The sequence below is a fragment of the Homalodisca vitripennis genome, chromosome 5, assembly GCF_021130785.1.
Source record: "Homalodisca vitripennis isolate AUS2020 chromosome 5, UT_GWSS_2.1, whole genome shotgun sequence".
NCBI classification, from domain to species: Eukaryota; Metazoa; Arthropoda; class Insecta; order Hemiptera; family Cicadellidae; genus Homalodisca; species Homalodisca vitripennis.
Window position 1 is genome coordinate 79,285,803 of NC_060211.1, and position 18,257 is coordinate 79,304,059.

Here is an 18,257-nt window from a genome sequence, read left to right on the forward strand (position 1 = left end):
ATTTGATCCTCATGTACCCGTCCACATATCAAACTCTTCTTCTCTCAAATAACGTTAACCTGTTCTGAAAAAGGTACAAATGTTTACTAATGAGAGGGTTATACAGTGTTTAAGTCTTATTACGAGTGCGTAGTAATGTTCTATATTACGCAACAGTTTCAAAGTGAAGATATATCTAACTAATTGTATCTCATCAAAAATGTAATGTTAAAATAAAAAGTCATAAAGAAAAAAACATTCCTACAGGTCCGAAAGCAATGTATAATAAAAATTATAAAGGTGAAGAACGGGAATCATGTGCAGTGTTGCCAGAGGTAAGATAACTATCGTAAAAGTACGATAATTCTATGCACCGGTGCATTTCAATCTGGATTAATACAAGCTTAAAGTTAAGCGTGACGTAACTAAAATACATTATTACATACAATAAATATATAATACATTTTATTATGTACACACAACTTAAACATGTGTATGGTGCTATATATTTTACCCGAAGTACAATAATTTCCAATGTTTGTACGACAATCGAGTTTTAAATGTCGGTAAAGTTGATGAGGTGTGGATAGGATTTTAGATTAACACTTATTTTAACACCTAACATTTTTGCGCGTTCTAATAAAATAAAAGGAAAGAAAATTTAAATAAAATTAACTAATCATTGCAACACAAAATAACCAGTACCGTTATATTAAATGTTTTTTAATTGCATTGGAAATACTTGCATCTTTGCGGAAGTTCCATCATAAAGCACGTCTATAAACTAATGCTGGAAATATGCAGTCTTGCCATTCCAATGCCTTGCAGCAGAATAAAGACTGAGCACTTACATTATTTACTTAAAGATAAACCTGTCTGTAACAATGCGGAATGAATGAGATGAAAAAATGCGCTATGTGCCAAAGAAAACACCGAGTGGCACCAACGCAACCGATAGAGAACATAAATAGATACATAATAATAGGGGATAACGATACATGTTCAACCTTGAACTGCTACTTAACGTGTCTTCTCTCGATAGTAATCGATGGTCAGATCATGCACTCACAATTACAACTAAAATTATAGCAATACTTATCTGTTCTGGTTTCAGCCACTTCAATGTTTTAACTTCATGCCAAGTACATATTTTTAAATAAAAAATATATTCATGAAGGAATGTATGGAAAGTACACTGTTTAAAATAACGGATAATTTTGTGACAGAATAAGTGTCACTTTGTTTTATTAATTATATTGAGTTTACTTAAAATTTGTGGAAAGAATTACAATAAAGCGTATATTTTCGTGAAAAGTGAAAGTTTTGAGATACAATAATATGTAATAAATCAATTATTTCACGACATATTTTAGGTGCCATTAAAGTGTTGTTTGTTTTCATATTATATCCAGAGTGGCACTTAATTTACACGTGATGAAGTACAAACTACGGCAATGTAGTAAAATAGGTACCGGTACTTGTAGTTGTAAAATATTACATATTCCGTATACCATATAATACAGTAGTATTTGAATGGGAGTAAATTATAGCTATATTAATGAAGTAAAACAAGGAATAATAAGGTTACGATTGTATTTAAAAATATTCCTTCCAGCTCAATCGGAAGAAGAAGGTATATTATGTGACAACTGAAATATTACTAATTTATTCTCATGTTATTTAAATGAACTAATACCAATAAATCCGTTGAGATTTAAAAAAGTGTGTATAACAAAAATACGCATTCTCTTAAAAAACGTTTCAACGGTCAAAATAATGGAACAAAATTGCTGACCAAACGGACCAATGAAATTAGTCCAGATATTTATAAAATCAATTTTTGTAACAAGTCTGAAGTGAAACACGAAACAATCGAGAAGCGATTAACACAAACTGTACAGGCATCTACAAAATGCCATTCCTAGACTTATTATTCAACGCAACTGATATCAAATTATTTTTTTTATATATACAAGTGACGATTTCAGTAGTCCCTCCATGTTTTTAATTTATTGATATTAAGTATTATATTGAGTATCAAGAGCGTGACTACGCTTTGAAATGTGAAGGTGTGCGAACATACGAGAGCTAAACACGAATATTCAACGAGTGGCAACGAGAGTGTATTACCACAAAAGAATACGTTTTCTAGTAAATGACCAAAGCACTATGTCTGAAAAGTAACGTATCAGTTAAAGTTGATCACCATTAATAACTGAGTGTATTTAATACGATGCTGACAACACACAAGTAGGTCTGTAGAGTCACGAAACAAATGCCGTGCTGGAGGAAACCTTTATTTCCGACATGCGACCTGTTTCTTTCCACCCATGCCATCCACAGCAAATAATTTGTCCCAGGTAAATGAACTATAGAATATTACACATCGAGTACAATCCATTCATTCAGTAGAGGATGTAATGACCGGGATGACACTGTAGCGAACACGCGGTGACTGATTTGCATGCGGCAAAGTCTGAGTAATATCCAAATATTCAATCGAAATAATTACCAGTAACTCACATTGTATCCTGCACGATTACTTGAAAGTATGTCCCTGACAATGTAGCGTACCCGCTGTGACTAATATACTGCGGAAAAGACGTGGATACTGTCCAAATATCGAATCGAGATAATTTACCAGTAAGCCACATCGTATCCTGCACGATTACTTGTAAGTATATTCCTGACGCCGTAGTGTACCCGCGGTGACCAATATGCCGCGACGACAGCAGAATGTGCGGTGACATATGACTACAACTGTGATTGACGAAACCGTGTATGTTGTTACAATATTGCACAACTGAACAATATAAAGGCTCCTAGAACAACGACAGTGAGTGTCGACTGTCAATAAATTTTGGAGAAATGGCAGACGCGTCGCGGCGACAGCACAATGTGCGGTGACATATGACTACGCATAATGATGCGGCGGGCGCCACTACCCTCCGCCTATTTGCTCTTATAATCTGACTTACTGGATAGCTAACAGTTTGGCTGGTGAGGATACATTGATTTAGTTTATAACGGCATGAAAAACGTAGCAAGCACTTAGATAGAATGGATTTTCTATGACATTTAAACAATTATTAATTATTTATATAGTTGTAGTACGGTCATGTGCTAATCAAACAGTTGACAGAGTTGTTTTCATAAAGTTGTAATCTACGATTATTTTCTCTGTACTGATTGTTTGCATTGTGATATGTCGGTGAATATATTACCTTTCGAGTAACACCTGGAAATATGAAATACAATGGATGGTTGCAATTATATACCAACTAGGCAATAGGAAATAATAGTGAACTTTTTAATCACTGTTACAACTTTACCCATTTACCCAAAATGGGATTTCTATAAAATACTCTGTTTAGTATTTTATAGAAAAAGATGGAGGTGTGGAACTTGGAACACCTTTCTAGGAAATAATAGTGAACTTTTTAATCACTGTTACAACTTTACCCATTTACCCAAAATGGGATTTCTATAAAATACTCTGTTTAGTATTTTATAGAAAAATATGGAGGTGTGGAACTTGGAACACCTTTCTAGGAAATAATAGTGAACTTTTTAATCACTGTTACAACTTTACAAATTTACCCAAAATGGGATTTCTATAAAATACTCTGTTTAGTATTTTGTAGAAAAATATGGAGGTGTGGAACTTGGAACACCTTTCTAGGAAATAATAGTGAACTTTTTAATCACTGTTACAACTTTACCCATTTACCCAAAATGGGATTTCTATAAAATACTCTTTTTAGTATTTTATAGAAAAAAGATGGAGGTGTGGAACTTGGAACTAGGAAATAATAGTGAACACCTGTTTTCAGGTATGGAACTTGGAACACCTTTTTAGGAAATAATAGTGAACTTTTTAATCACTGTTACAACTTTACCCATTTACCCAAAATGGGATTTCTATAAAATACTCTTTTTAGTATTTTATAGAAAAATATGGAGGTGTGGAACTTGGAACACCTTTCTAGGAAATAATAGTGAACTTTTTAATCACTATTACAACTTTACCCATTTACCCAAAATGGGATTTCTATAAAATACTCTGTTTAGTATTTTATAGAAAAAGATGGAGGTATGGAACTTGGAACACCTTTATAGTAAATAGAAGTGAACTTTTTAATCACTGTTACAACTTCCCAAAATCCCAAAATTTGTACATGTAAAGTTACAGTAGCACTTGTAGTTACATTTGAAATCTGAGTGGAAGCTCAAAGGTCCCGATTTTTGCAGTCATTACTGTAAACTTTACCCTATTTCACAATCTCTAACCATAATGTCTTTTAATATGTTCTGTTAAAGTTCCTTAAAATGAACATAAAATTTACATTTAGCTTTTTAAATATGTAAATAGAAACTTTATATAAATAAAAAAATGATAGTTAAAACATTACATTTATAAATATGTTGTGCACATAAACAATATTACCATTGTAAAGAACAAATTACGTTGCAGTAAGTAAACGCTTAAAATTCCTATGTTTATGGCTGTGGTAGTATATTTTGTTAAAGAAATAGAATTGTAAACTTGGAAAATACGACGCTCATATTTCATGTTCAAACTTTTTGAGACGCAGGGTATTTCTGTGTTTGGTCAATATTATCGTTCACTTTGAATCCACGTTTATTTGTCTGCTTTGACACAGAAAATATCTGTTGATATTTTGACGTTATCTTTTCAAAGGGTTTGGAAACAGTGTTTTCACACTTCAAAATCGCTGAGCTTGAACAATTTCCAAATCCTTGTATGCATTGACTACAGATCAATTTAGCCTGTGGTAGTAACATTAAAATTACTATCCGTAGTACACAAACATTGAAATTGCGCTTTGAAAAATATTTATATGTTATCTTAGCATGGCTGTCATTAAAAACGACCATAACGACCACAATTAGTGGTAAGTTCATTTATAAATTAAGTTTAAACTAAAGATCGATACTTACGATACTATGTGGTAAACACACATGATTGTGGTGTGTAGCATATGACCTAAATACCAACTTATTTCCGGTAATGGTAGAGGGCACACTAAATAGAGATCCTGCTGTAATTCTCAGAATACGATACTATGTGGTAAACACACATGATTGTGGTGTGTAGCATATGACCTAAATACCAACTTATTTCCGGTAATGGTAGAGGGCACACTAAATAGAGATCCTGCTGTAATTCTCAGAATACGATACTATGTGGTAAACACACATGATTGTGGTGTGTAGCATATGACCTAAATACCAACCTATTTCCGGTAATGGTAGAGGGCACACTAAATAGAGATCCTGCTGTAATTCTCAGAATACGATACTATGTGGTAAACACACATGATTGTGGTGTGTAGCATATGACCTAAATACCAACTTATTTCCGGTAATGGTAGAGGGCACACTAAATAGAGATCCTGCTGTAATTCTCAGAATACGATACTATGTGGTAAACACACATGATTGTGGTGTGTAGCATATGACCTAAATACCAACTTATTTCCGGTAATGGTAGAGGGCACACTAAATAGAGATCCTGCTGTAATTCTCAGAATACGATACTATGTGGTAAACACACATGATTGTGGTGTGTAGCATATGACCTAAATACCAACTTATTTCCGGTAATGGTAGAGGGCACACTAAATAGAGATCCTGCTGTAATTCTCAGAATACGATACTATGTGGTAAACACACATGATTGTGGTGTGTAGCATATGACCTAAATACCAACTTATTTCCGGTAATGGTAGAGGGCACACTAAATAGAGATCCTGCTGTAATTCTCAGAATACGATACTATGTGGTAAACACACATGATTGTGGTGTGTAGCATATGACCTAAATACCAACTTATTTCCGGTAATGGTAGAGGGCACACTAAATAGAGATCCTGCTGTAATTCTCAGAATACGATACTATGTGGTAAACACACATGATTGTGGTGTGTAGCATATGACCTAAATACCAACTTATTTCCGGTAATGGTAGAGGGCACACTAAATAGAGATCCTGCTGTAATTCTCAGAAAAGGGCAGTGAAAGTGCGGACTCCTCACGTCCCGTACTGCCAAGAGCACTTTGTGGTAAACACACATGATTGTGGTGTGTAGCATATGACCTAAATACCAACTTATTTCCGGTAATGGTAGAGGGCACACTAAATAGAGATCCTGCTGTAATTCTCAGAACAGGGCAGTGAAAGTGCGGACTCCTCACGTCCCGTACTGCCAAGAGCACTTTGTGGTTACACACGTGTTAAAACCACCACATCCTTAGATACATCAATAATCCAACAAGGCCTTTAATCGAAATTGCTTTTGATGAAGCTTTAAATGAAGACGTGTATTGTTAACTGATCATCAAAAGAACATTGCACAAAATCTTCGCGTTAGTTAGACAATCAACATGGCATAATCTTTAGAAGAAAGTTTATATGCAGCTTATACAATAATATTGGAAACAAAACTGAACGAAACAATAGCTTAAATCGGTTAAGATTTAAGTCAATAATAAGAAAAAAATGTTCAACATTTCATAGAGCTCTATTACCGGTTATTTAATCGCCTAACAGAAGTTAGAAATTCTAGAGCATTTGTGGGAAGAGTGTCTCGATGTACAGTTGAATTGTTGCTCGATTTCACCTTCCGCTTGTGAGCTTCTTCCAAGAAAGTTCAAAAATTAAGCTAATCTCTGAAATCTGAGGTCTACGCCTACATGAAGAGATCAAAGTAGGTCGAAACAGCAAGTAACTTCTGCAATGAGTTACAAAAGTAGTATTCATCTCACTGCGGATATATCCTTGATCCTTGAACGCAATTCCATCTTAAGGGTCAAAGAATAACGGTTGATGCCATCATAAAAAACCATTTGGCGAAAATACGTTCTAAACGTACTTTACGTGACACGGACTGGACGGCGACTGTCCCACAGTAAGAGTTAGAAAATTCCAACTATAGGCCTCAGTTTCAGAAGCATCCTACGACAGCTTCATTTTTTCAACTTTGTTGGAAGAAACTCACAGGCGGAAGGTGAAATCGAGCAACATTTCAACTTTAATCGGCCATTTAGAAACCCAGATTTATTACCAACAAATAAACCAAAATCGAATTTTAGAGGGACATAATTTGCTTGGTTCAACAAAAAAAGAATCAAGACATAGTCTATTCATATTTAAATTTAATTATAAAAGACCAAGCACCTCCAGTGAAGCGTGAAAAATATTTATTGCGTAAAATATTACTTTATAATAAACTTTTAAAGAAAGTGCCAGATAAGAAAAACAAATAAGGATTAATAACTTTAATATTTAAGGATTTCGTATCAAGATTTCCCCGAAACTGGGGGATTCTCGACGACGACAGCAGTGCCATTGAGGCCATAACAGGGTGCGGATGGACGCAGTGTGTTGCCTAGTTACCCTCTCTTCACCCGCTCGATACCCCCTCCCACCACCAATTCACCCACGAGCCTTCGCAACCCCGCCAACTTTTATTATATCCCACAGCCAAACAAACTTCCCGCGGCAACTGTTAAACTCAGCTACGCTTCACGGTAGGCTTACATCCTCCATGCATTGTCATAGGCAAATGGAATCATAAAAGCTTTTTTATTTTTGCCCATAATAGTTTATTTACTAGAAACTACTAAATACTAACAATGAAAAGAAAATTAGCACCGGATCCATATTTATACAAATTAACCTAAATGCACGTAAACGGCGATTATTGTGCTGCTTTTACAGTTATGAAATTATTTTAAGATATAAGTCTACTGGATTGTTATGACAATGAAGTCAGAAAAATTTAAAGTAGTCTCTATGTTACACGACACATTTTCAAAATCAATGGAGTTTAAATGAATACTATGGGACATTAGCGCGACGAAGTGGGTCCGCGTGAGCCAACCTTGTCCAATCAGCCGGGTTTTCAACAAAAAGTATACTAATAACTTATTTGTTTTTAAATAAAATTTTACACATGAATTTGAGCAAACTAAAATGGAGATTAGAAGGACATAAACAAAAAAACATTGGTATTGGTAACCAATGTTAATTAATTCCTGTTGTATGTTAATTCTTAATTCCCCTTGGAAATGTTGTTTCAAGCCTGCGGTTTCACAATTCAGTGGCTTTTTCGCAGTTTTTCCCATTTCTTTTGTAAAGGCCTATGGGACTCTTGCATATTAAAATCGCCTCGACAACTTATTCGCAAGAGAACAGTGTAATCTATGGTGCAAGAGCTAATGGCTTCATGTTGTTGCCAGCACCCACCAGACTCGAGGGACAGATAAGTACTGGCCGGCACTCAGTCCAAAGAGTCAACTACAAAAACTTTCATATCCAAGAGTTTAAAACAAGATCACAGTAACTTATTAACTAGACACATAGCCTACACTTCATTATTTGGCTAGCTCCCATCTTATTTTTAATACCAACATTTTAATACGAATGTCACAATTTAATGTGAATAAGATAAATTTAATCTAGGGTCTATTTGGTTGATATATTCTCTACACATTCAGTATAGGAGGAGTTTACCGCGGCTCGTTTGAGGCGAAGGGAATTAAATAAGCTAATTATTGTTATTCATCGCCAAATAGAGATATACTAACCCCACGCACGTTATATGAAAATCTGTGAATATTACCTTCACGAAAATGCTGTGAGTGGAATTCAATAACAGAGCAATTTTAATTCAACCAAACCAATTTTAAAATTTTACGGAATATTTGTCCACTCTAGAAAAACCGGTACCTCTAATCGTAACACCCAAATTATAAGATGTTGACCAATCCTTCAATAATATTAAAATAACATGATAGGTTTTGGCCCGTCAATCGTCAATCTTGGATTCCCCAGGAACATCTGATAAGAAGAAAAAAACGGGCCGAAACAGATAAGTCTGATTGTAACGAAATCGTTGCATTAAACACTTTAATCGCTTAAATAAAAAGACAGGAGAGAAGATGGACGTTACAACAATACTGGATGTAGAGGTGCAAGTTGTTCGACACCGATGTGGGAGGAGGCAATCGCGATAAGAGGTGTGTCGGCTCTCAGGTGGGTGGCGAGTCGACTGCAAGCCACAAAAGTGGCAAACAATCGAGTTAACCGGCAACTGAGACTGGCAATGTCTAAGTAGTACTGCAGTATACAGAGGAAGCTGTAATAGCACCGTCATTCCGCTGTTTTGTGTTTATTAATCACGTTGTATTACTTAAAGAGGAAAAAGGAGACTGCGGGTTAAATGTGAGAAAATGGACTAAGAAGTTTGAACCAGTATCCGTTGTCTTAAAGTTGCTTAAAAGTTAGAAACTTTGTAATGGACATGACTAAATGCAACTTAACATAAAAGATAGATGTCTATCATATACCAGACATCCAATACCCAAAAACATAAAAACACAAAACATGACTGTTTTTCGATAAATGGCTTACAACTTTTTCGATTTGTTAACCTTTAATCTGGCTGAACTTTGAACGTTTGAATATGAAACCTGAATAAGAGAGCAGATTCCAGTCACGAAATGTCGCGTTTCACTGTATAATGTAACACTTAACGATGTACGGTCGGGGTGCACAACTCACTCGACTGCCAAACCACTAAAATTCTCCGGGGAACCATATACATCTTTCAGTTCAGATAAAACCGTCACAAGAGTTGCGGTGCGAAGGTTTTGCGGCACGAGTTTGATGCGTACAAGCGCCTTATTCTTTCTTATTTTTACTCTTCTCCTGTGCCTCGTTCTTCTGGAAATGCAAAAGACACACTAGTAAATGTATAATGAGTTGCGTCTGTATGAGGGTATGTAAAACTGCATTCTATTACACACAGAAATTCCACAACAATTATACAGCGCGACCCGACGTGACTGTCAGATCTACACACAACACTAGCGTAATTCTATTGACTGGTCCTATAGTCTGTACGATGTAACCTGTCTCCTGGACCGCGGTTACCTGAGAACATTGGACTTCTGCAGCAGAAGTCTGACCCGGGGAGGCCATATGATTCCGAGAAGTGATTTATGAAAAGCTTACAAGTTAATGGAGTTAGAATAATAACTCCAAACATGATGTTACTGGATAACATTTTTAATATTCAACCCATACTCCTTAACAATGCGATTAAAATATAAGTCACAGAAATAAATACGAGGATATCCCTAGTTTTAAACAAATATTTGATGAAATTTCGGAAATTATGGTTCTGGTAAAAAAAGTGGGGAAGTTAGTAGGTGAGCGATTAAGGAAACAGTTGTGGGCGGCTGAGAATGCCGGGAAATGGCCCGGGCCAATCCCAGGTAGCAGAGGGTTCAGAGTCCTGAAGACAGGTTACATCATACAAGATATAGTTACTAACTTCAGTGAGACGTCTGGGTTTGACTACTACGCTCAGCCTCCGGTCAATACAATAACTTAAATTTGCAATGCTATGGGTTTGGCTGTAAAGCATTCCGGCAGCTATTACTTATGATACTAAGGCTTTCATTTGCATTGGTCAATTAATCTTCTTTATTTAAATGTGTTTTCATCAATTTAAAGATTAATCCCCACCTCTCGATTATTGACCTGTGATCTTTAAGATGTACAATATGGTTCAGACATGATTAACTTTGTAAGCCTATAGACACAAAAAATGTATTTCTAAAGTAACATTTAATTCAAAACAACATGCAAATTTGTAACTGCAAGTTGTAATTATTAAAATCGTGTCATTGATGATTCTCGAGCATACAGTAAGTAACCTTTTCAGATGTTCTTGGTGAAGACAATACACTTTTATCATATTTTTAGGAGAGCAGACATTATGAGTTTACCTTCGTTTTCAACCCTTACTAATTCACTAATTAGGCTGAAAGTATAATCAAGCTTTACAGCCCCATATAAACGCTATTGACCTGGCAGTTAGTTTCCATAAAATAAATTATATTTATTTAATACTTTTAAAATATCCTTTAAAACATACACAGCTACCTTTTGGAAACTGTGCTTAATGTGGTGGTTTTTAGATCTTGTTCACGGTTCTTAACATTTACCTCATAACATTCCTTATTTTTCTTAATTTCCTCGTATATGGTTAGATCCGTTTTTCCTTGAGCTTAGATATTCATCATTTTTTTGGGTTGATATTTTACTCAATGTTCGTTTCATCGTTTAAATTTTTGCACCACAACTTCAAAATATTTCTCAGTTTTAAGTAGCAAATATGCACCAAGACCACCTTGTCTAGCCTTGCAGTACAATCACTAGAGAGGAGGATAGAAGATAGCACTGTAATATATGAATAGGTCCCAAAAATATGTAAAACAAAGATGTTGGGTTTAATATTACAAAATATTGTTGCATGGAATTAATATAGGGATTCTCAGGAAGAGAAGAGTTGATTGTTTTTGAAATTTGTATTCTGTTTTAAAATTTCAGTATCTACTGTATTAATGTCACAGGCAATTCTAAATCTAAGTTCCGACACTTGAGTGAAATTCAAGAGCAGGCAACTACTATCTGGCAAGTCCGCGCTGAAGTCTTCACCACTTCGTAACGTCTTGTTAATAACTGGCTTTGCCACCACCAACTATGTCGCTGATGGCTGATAACTGTATACGGCAGAAACAACTGCATAAGCTGTAAATGCTGGCGGGCCCAATTTTAGTTACGCTAACACTGAATCCACAGCGACCACCTTTCATTTTATGATAAACATCAAAATAATGTCCAGTAAGTATTTAATTTCCCAAAAATATTTAGTTTCACGAACAATAATATGTCTGGCAAAAATATTATCCCTACGCACCTTTATAGGAAGAAAAGTTTTTTTTTGTTTAAGCGATGAATAACTCAATTTTAACTTCGATTAAAGGAAGTATTAACTATTAAAGGTGTTTAATGGACACTTCACAACTACTCATTTAAATATATACATTTTATATAATTCAGTATTTTCCCTTGCCTCCAGTACGTATTAAGTTTGAAATTGTATAACATAACTACTGTAACATTAAATATTAAGAAGTAAACAAAACACAGATTAAAAACACAGCATTTTTCTGTGATTTAGGACTTTATAAACTGAGCAAACCTCACAGTATGGTTCAAAGAGACACGCGATGAAATAACCATAACGTGGTTTCCAGCATGCTCTTGTGTGTACACTATCGGATTGCCCTAATTAACAGCTCGGAACATCGCTGAAAAAATAACAAAAGTTGGGTAACGAAAAAACTAATTTTCTCAGACCTTAATTATTGTCAACAATACTGTATTCAGGAATTTTGCAATTCCCTTTCTATCACTACCGATATCGGGACTGAGTTTTTCCTGTAGTTTACTATTTTCACAGCAATGCTGGTCAATATTTTCAGAATTATTCCTAAACCTTCCACATTCGCCGAACGTGTTCAATATTACCAAAATAGCTGTTAAATCTTAATGAATCACAATTCTTATGTACGTATATGAATGATTTATTAATTATATGTATGAATATGAATTTAATATCATAATTGTATTCGCATTCAATGTCAGCACAAAGTCTTTATTCATATTGCCATTCCTCACTTCAGGTTTTTAACCTCCAAGGGAATGAGGAAGGGTTAAGGTAAGGAGCAATTAACCGAGTCGCTGGTGGCGTGGGGTGTGTGGGTCGGGTGGAGGGAGGGGGGTGAAGGGGTTGATACTTGTAATCGATATAAATAGACAGACAGTCGTTCACCCGGCCAGTCGGCTCGCCACGCTACCGCATCACGTCGCACGCGGCACGCTAGTACATTCCTGGCCCGAGAGGCATGCATGCACAGGCACGTATCTTCAACCCTTCCTACACGACTGATAATGTGCTTCATAAGCCTATAAGTGTTCTCGACGTCCCTTGCTCTTGCTAAGCTAACCTGGACAATATTTTGGCGTATATCTAAAATATGTATAAACGAATCGTGGCTTGCTAGTATAGGTTAAGATTATTAACCAGAAACAGTTCGTATGCGAACAACAAGATCCTAATGTTCTGAGGGACAAATCATTTCTTGAATTGCAAATATTTTACGAGTTAAGTAACTTTCCTGTATCTCACAGCTCCGAAAAAACAAATGAAAACTAATTAATTTATCTGGATTTTTGGTTTGGATAGTTTTACTTACATACATACAGCCTAACTACCATGACTTTGTCCTAAAGGACAATGAATACACAAAGTTCCATGGAATATCCCAGGTCAACGTTTGATTTGCAACAATTACATGAACAGGGTTAAATATATTTAGCAGTTTTCGTTCCAAGGCCACTATTAGCCGTGGAATATCAGTTGTTCAACTAAAAATAGTTATACTAGTTAACAGCGGTCACCGGACCCTACAACTCCGTCAACCTTTTGTGTTTTAGCTGGGTCGAGGGGCATTGCTGTATATGCAAGCCTTTTAGCCAAACACGACTAGTTGTGATACTGTTAAACAACAATGTCGGTGCGCGCATGTGCAGTAGGCTAGAACACTCAAAGCAAGCATCTATCAGCTCAATCAGCTGTTGTTGTTGCTCTAACTGATATGATTTCGTGCTATGCTGGTAGCCTATACAACTGGTTGACCGGGGTAAAGTTTACTAGTCATCAATTTGTACCACTAATTATCCATGCTAATAGCAACCTAATGAAACGATAAAAGAATTGCCCAAAGGAAATCCTTCTCTCAACTTACTACACAATACAGTATCCTAACCATCACAACCAACAGGATAGTTTTCGGGCTGGTTATTCAAACATTAAGTACATGAGATTATTTGGACAACAAAAGGGGTTAGAATAATAATTATTGCAAATCTAAATCACAGATATTCGTGCACACCAGCTTTCATGGAGTATTGGTTGCTATTAGCACTCTCTTCTGACAAAGACCACGTATACCTACAATACGAGATACAAGGATCACTATCGAAAGACCCAACACGTATAGCCAGACTGTGCCAATATGACTGTGTGGCATTTTTAACACTTGTCCCATGGCTTTTGGTGTGGTGTGGTTATCTCTCCATAACATTCCTACACGAGATACAAAGAACTCAGCCCTAGGAGTTAAAAAGATCGATTTCAAATTCGATTAGATTCTGTGGCCTATACTCGCCAAGGGATGACTATATTCGGGGATGGTTTAGATTTAGTGGCTTATAATAGCCGAGGATTGGTAATATGCAGAAATTACATAGATTCAGTGACCTATAATCGCCGAGGGTTGGTAATATGCAGAGATGGTAAAGATTCAGTGGTCTATACAGCTAGGATCCAGTCTTACTGCTAGGATAGCCATCCGAGTCCGACTGGACTAAGACGATCTAGTATGCCATCCCTCAGATGAAGTATAAATGGATCGCGTTTACAATTGAGAAAATTCGAGCGCAATCGTGAGTCAAACATGTGGGAAGGATGATTGGTCACAATTATTTGATCTTCTTGATAAATAAACAGTGATTTAAAAAGAACAAATATGTTTGTATATGGGTTTTAAACATGTCAACTAAGTGATCTCTTCAGGAAGTCAGATAAATCAGTATTTTTAATGTTTTAGTGACATTTCACAGAAATGTTTGCTAAAATACAAATAATGGCACGTAAATTAAACATTTAGTAAGTAGACTACGGAGTGTTGTTGTACTTAAAATTACAACACTTGATACAGTAACCTCAATCTTCTCATTTAAAGTGGATTTGGAATAATTAACAACTTAAAAACACAATACATTATAGAACAGTATTTGTGTTATCCTGCCAGAATTTGACAGGAACCGATCTGAACTACGTAATAACGCAACCTAGATTTTTTTGGAATCGATGGTGGAATTTCCTCAAAGAAGGAAATTGACTGTTAGTCGTGCTAGTTTTAGCGAGGGTTAAAATGGGAGAATAGACATATTGTTTATATTGACACACTTAAAATAGCCCATCCGTTTGCGAGATAACCAAATTACGAGATCAGACGACTCGCGACTGATACTACATCAAGGTAATGCCTAATCTAACATAAATTAACTAATAAATAATAAAATATAAACTGTTACCTACACCATTTTGAAAGTTTTATAATTTACAATAACAGATGTCTTCATAGTACATTTTAATTCATAACAATTGAAAAGAATCTAAACAAATATGTACAATACACATTACATAATTAAGTTTTCGTTTGACAGTCAGATACTCAAATTGCTCCACTTAAATATAATAAAAATTCAAATTTACATTGTAAAATTTAAAAGATGAAGTGGCAACTCGAGTGAAAAGTGTTGTCAACTGATGGGGATGAGAGAGATTGGAGCTTCTTGCCACCCAAGCCCTCCGGGCTCAACTCGATTTTTGGAGCTTTTCAGTATTTCGTGGCACAGTCCTTCTACGCCATAACCAAGTACCCATTTCTAACCCATTTATCCAAGTACACGAGCGAGATCAAGCAAGTTACACGTAACGGTGCCAATGTGGTGTTGGTTTCCAGTGTGTATTTGTACGCAACATTCTGTATGTTACATTTCAAAGTTGTTAAATACAGCTGTTTTAGTTGACTTTATTTTGTTTCACTTTGTTCTTTCCGACTACGACCACCGGATTACACTATAGTAAGTGTGTGTGTGTGTAATCAGATTAATAATTCAAATCATACATAGACAATATTTAAACGTACAATACTGATATTTGTATTTCAGACTTAGTATTATTTTATGTTTAAATGCTGAATAGGTACCACCTGAAATGATAGCCTGATTGCGTACATTTGCCATAGTTATAGCCTACTAGTATATTACTACAAACACTCGACGATTCGAGAATTCGTGTCTGCTTCCATTTTCATTTTTCATCCCACCCTACTACAATATAGGTAAACATGAATAGAAAAAGAAAAAAAAAAAAAAAAATGTAAATCTATCAAAAAGCCAAATTAAATGTTAACAATCGAACTATTTTATTACAAAAACCGTTCACTTAGTTTATGATATATTTAGGAATATCCAATAAATAGCCAGATTTACGATGATGGTGTAGAAGAAACGTCTAGGTGTATTAGGTACATTGAAATATCGAGACGAATAAGATTTAAAACTTGTTTCCATTAAAATGTTGCAACCGGTTTTCAGTTAGAATAATGTTTTTTCTGCAAAAACAACAATTGACCACAATGTAGCTGTTTAAGCTATAATTTCAGAAGACTTACATTAAAGAAATATAGTTTTATTTTTTTTATGTAAAAACAATTTTCTTACGTCATGAAAGAATAAAAAACATGTTCACTCCCTGAAGATGTAAAACTCATGAAGGTATTACACATTTACTAAATTACCTACATTTCGTAGAGTGACATGATAATAAAAAATTATTTTTACTTTTTCTGTATTCAGAGAAGCTATCTTAAAGGTCTGTGAAGACACAAAAATATTTTCCCAAAATAAAATCCGATTGCACCACATTAACACAAAACTTATGTAGCCTAATATAAAATATACATGTAAAAGATAAGGTTTTGTAACTAAAACATATAAATGGGATTTGCAGTGCAGTTATTACAGAGTGCTGTATTGTGTGTCCAGAAAATTAAACGGGATACGTAACCCTGCAAATACACTACTTACAATGAAGATCTTTGAATGGTCATCCCGTATTTCTTTACATCCCTGCCCAGTCACAGTATGGGTTTTGATTGTAAACAAAATAAATGCTCATGGTACTAATATTACACGTTAGGATGACAAGTATGAATGTCACATGGTCCAGAATGAGCTTCCAGGACTATGCCTGTCACACGGCAGCACGGGCGATTGTGTACGGGAAACAAATAGCGGTTTGGCGAGTTCGGGCTGTTTGGATTTGGTTCATTGTTTTGCCAGTGTAATAATGGAAAGACCTAAGAAAATGAGTTGTGCTTTAGTAGATGAAAAACGAAGGAAGATACAAAACAGAATACATTGGGCTCGTCCGATTTAACGAAGGAAAAATTGTGTACCATAAACGTCAATCAGATCTGAGCTAAGGACACCTGCACAGGATAGACACAAACATGACGAGATGCATAATTAATTCCATTTGAAACCTTGTACGTGACACTAGGGTAACATTTGATTTTCCCTATTAGACTGTTTCAACTTTATTGTAAACCAGTGGTTTTCAATATAAACGATAACACCATTTTTACAATACTAAGTTATCTGCAATTCTAAACGATTGAATCAATGTAACTAAATATAATTTTATGCAAAATTATTCAAACACTTTTTATGTATAAACAATGTTTTAAATCTGCTCTGTGTATTTCCAGGATCCTATTATTCCTAATGTAAAAATATTAAGCCTAAAACTACACAAATTATTGAATTGTACCAATTTGTTTCCTTTTTAAAATATATACGTACATGTAAGTTAAGCTTTAAAAAAAATTAAAGCCAATTTTTTAGTCTAATTTTCAACATATCTGCAGTAAATATAATATTATGTTGTACTGTACGATACGTTGCCCGATAAGTGTCCGTCTCTATGCCGTTGCCGTGTGATAATCCGTATCACTCAATGGTTCGCTACAGAGTCAATGGTCCTCAATGGTTCATTCGTAGAGTTGCCGTGTGATACAGGCCTCACCAATATTTTTAGTAAGTTTTCGAATCTGGTGTAAAATTTGTAATCTACAATTGACTCCGAGTGAGAGTACACTGTCAGGGTGTTTGGGTCGCGGCAGGCAGGCGGCATACCGGCGGAAGTTGCGACCGCCAATAAATCGCCATGTGATAGCGGATCTGGAAGAGTTACAGAGACCGGACATTGTCAGCATTCCCCACTTTCCCCGCTCACAGTGTAGTAAGTACGGTACTCACCAAGACGGGGACTACCAGCGGGCACGGGTGCGAGAGAGCCGTCCTGAAAAAATACATTTATCAGATTACTACTAAACTTGATTATTAACATAATAGAACACTATTATAATTATGTTCCTTACGAGCTAAATTTAATAAACTTCAAACGTAATACATAGTTTTATCATGCAAGATTATCTTTTATTTATTTTAATGTAGACTATGTGTAATGGTATAGTAACCGTAACACTTAATTACGAATTTCGTAACAGTTTTTACTTATTAAAATATACATTTTTGGGTAATATATATATATATATATATATATATATATATATATATATATATATATATATATATATATATAAAACAATACAGCTAATTTTTATCTGTATAACTTAAATTGCTTTCAGAATCTTAACACTTAGGTAACTATATCACATATGCCACGATATATTTGAAAA

General features: G+C 35.2%; 1 protein-coding gene across 6 annotated transcripts in view; it reads right to left on the bottom strand.

The window, feature by feature from the left end:
* The window catches only part of LOC124362406 (stress-activated protein kinase JNK), a 136,075-nt gene that overhangs the window by 44,101 nt on the left and 73,717 nt on the right, over nucleotides 1–18,257 (bottom strand). For 4 of the 6 annotated variants that reach the window (XM_046816867.1, XM_046816865.1, XM_046816875.1 and 1 more), the window contains exon 2: nucleotides 17,815–17,857. The exons of the other annotated variants lie outside the window; for them this stretch is intronic. The gene's annotated coding sequence lies outside the window, so the exon portion shown is untranslated. The remainder of the gene's footprint in view (nucleotides 1–17,814; nucleotides 17,858–18,257) is intronic. 6 annotated transcript variants of the gene reach the window in all.